Below are 2,633 nucleotides of genomic sequence, written 5' to 3'. Positions count from 1 at the left end.
CTACTGCACTCCAGTCTGGGCGACAGAGTGAGACTCCAACTCAAAAAAAAAAAAACAAGTTCTGCCAAGTTTTATTATAAAGAACAATTTTGTATGATTAACTTTTCACCAGTCTATTCTGGCATGCTTCTAATGATATCATAATCACCTGGATCAATGATAGCCAGTGTGCATACTCTGTAGTATTTTCCACACGCTGTGGCCAATTCAATATTATTGCCACTGTAGTGGTGGACACCAGTTTTGGCCAACATAACGTAGTACTCTATTTCAAACTTCCTCAAAGCCGGACAGTTGTTGGTGAGGATGACCAACTTCACTTTGCCTTGTCTGATCATCTTCAGAGTATGTTTGTCCCCCAACACGTACTTTCTACTTTTCATAATGAGTTGGATCCTTGAGTTGATGGACTCCAATGATATTTTCATCTTCTTTGCGGCCACCATCTTCCTGCCTTAGGTGCAGGACAGCCCCCAACCAAAAGCAGCTGCCAAGATGCCCGGGGAGCGAGAAAGGATAATACTTCATTAATAAATAAAGTACTTAACTTCCTAATTAGTAGATAATAAAATGAAATAGACTAAGAGAAAAGCCCAATCAAATCAAAAGAAGACCAAGAAAGGAGAAAAAAGAAAACATAATACGTGGTATAGAACAAAACAAGTAGGTAGATATGACTGCAAATACAGCTGCAATTACAACAATGCAAATAGACATGTTTAAAAATAACATCAAAGTAATGTTTATCAAAGGTGTATCTATAGCATAATGCAGAAACTTAGAAAGTAAAAAGATGGGTAAAATTTGCTTGGCAAATTCTACCAAAAGAAAACTAATATAACCAAACTAATATAAATAATAATTACGACTTTCCCTACTAGTATTTATTGAACCTATCATACTAAACAATATCTCAGTAAATTCTCATCCCTCTAAGATAGATATTTGAAGTTTTTTATTGAAGTATAGTTTATGTCCAAAAAACATACAGATTTTAAGTACACAGTTGAATGAGTTTCAGCACATGAATACAGTTGTGCTGCCTACCCAGAAAAGTCCTTTTTGCTACTTTCCAGTCAATCATTGTTACCTCACATATCCAATAACCATGGTCTAGATTTTTTTATCACCCTTGATTCGTTTTGTGTGTTCTTAAACTTTATATTGAGAAGATAATACAGTATATATTCTACTCTTTCCAGTCCCTCCAGTACTGAAAGACAGATGGGAGGTTGGAATGGATGTCGAGGGCCAGCCCACTGTATCCACCATTCTGTACCTACACAGGGCAAACTGTGACCAAGGACTCCTAGGGTTTAAGTGAGTGGTCATAGGTTCTCATACAACCATAGGGCAAATCATGGCAAAGGAACCTAGGATCTGAGTGGTCACAGGAGGTTCCATTGATTCTCACACTTATTATGAAGTGTGACCTTGAACAAATGCATTTGTCTCTTTGAAGTCCAGTTTCCCATGTAAAATGTATGAGTTGCCATAGACCAGCTCAATACATGATGGTATGATGGCTGACCTTGGACCTACCAGGTCACGTTTAGAGGAAATATAGCTGAGGCTGGAAAAAGAAAGACTCAGGGTTGGAAAATCTAAACATCCTTCCCTTATTCATTTCATCAGTGAGAAATTGAAACTCACACTGAAGGGACCCACTAGTAAATGGCAGAGCTGGCCTTAGCCTTTTCCTTTTGGTTCCTATGAGCTTTTTCAGTGGTAACAGCAGGCACTCCTGTGATCTGAGCGCTCCCAGGCCTTTTGGCCCATTGTGAGATAAGCCCTAGGGTCATCCACCCTACAAATGTGGCTTTGGGAGTTTGCTCCAGAGCTCTTATAGGGCTTGGACCCAATCCTGGGAATATTCTTCATCCAACTGTGTCTTCTCCTGCCTTATTTCAGAAGGATCTACCAGTTGGTTCTGTCTTGTGCCAAGACTAAGAGGAAAGAAGCTGTTGGCTGAATAAGAGGTTAGGAGAGTGTCTGAGAGGGGCAGAAGTTGAAAAAATGCTCAGGAAGGAAGGGGTTGGAGTTTTGGAGAAGTGAGCCCAATAAACTCAACTAATATTCACATTAAAAAAATACATGTCCATGGTTAAACTATGAATTATTTTAACCAAAGGATTTGTGATAAAAGGTATATAGTGTTGTAATGTGGTAGCCCAAATCTGAGAGGGCTTGCACGTAAGTAAGGTTCTTCACCTGTCAGAAAGAAATCACCTGGCGCTCTCCCAGAGAGACATTGATTTATTAAAAATCATGGGAGAAGCCGGACTCAGTGGCTCAGCCTGTAATCCCGCGCTTTGGGAGGCTGAGGTGAGTGGATTGCCTGAGCTCATGGGTTCGAGACCTACCTGGGATTCATCTCTACCATAAATCAAAAAGTTAGCTGGGCGTGGTAGCACGCACCTGTAGTTCCAGCTACTTGGAAGGCTGAGGCGGAAGGATCGCTGGAGCCCAGCAGGTTGAGACTGTGATGGCCGGGAGCGGCCACTGCACTACAGTCTGGGCAACAGAATGAGACTCCAACTAAAAAAAAAAAAATCATGGGAGAGCACCAATGGCGGCAGGTTGATGGAGAATTTGCCCCTCGGGACAGTACAGCAAACCGTTTTATAACCAAG

General features: G+C 41.1%; 1 pseudogene; it reads right to left on the bottom strand.

Moving 5' to 3' along the window:
* Positions 1-113: 113 nt before the first annotated feature.
* LOC110596466 lies at positions 114-446 on the bottom strand (annotated as a pseudogene).
* Positions 447-2,633: the final 2,187 nt, after the last annotated feature.

This window comes from Carlito syrichta, unplaced genomic scaffold (assembly GCF_000164805.1).
Source record: "Carlito syrichta isolate Samal-C Ts95f unplaced genomic scaffold, Tarsius_syrichta-2.0.1 Scaffold107891, whole genome shotgun sequence".
Lineage (NCBI taxonomy): Eukaryota > Metazoa > Chordata > Mammalia > Primates > Tarsiidae > Carlito > Carlito syrichta.
The sequence above is the reverse complement of the archived record's forward strand: the minus strand, read 5'-3'. Positions and strand labels throughout refer to the sequence as shown.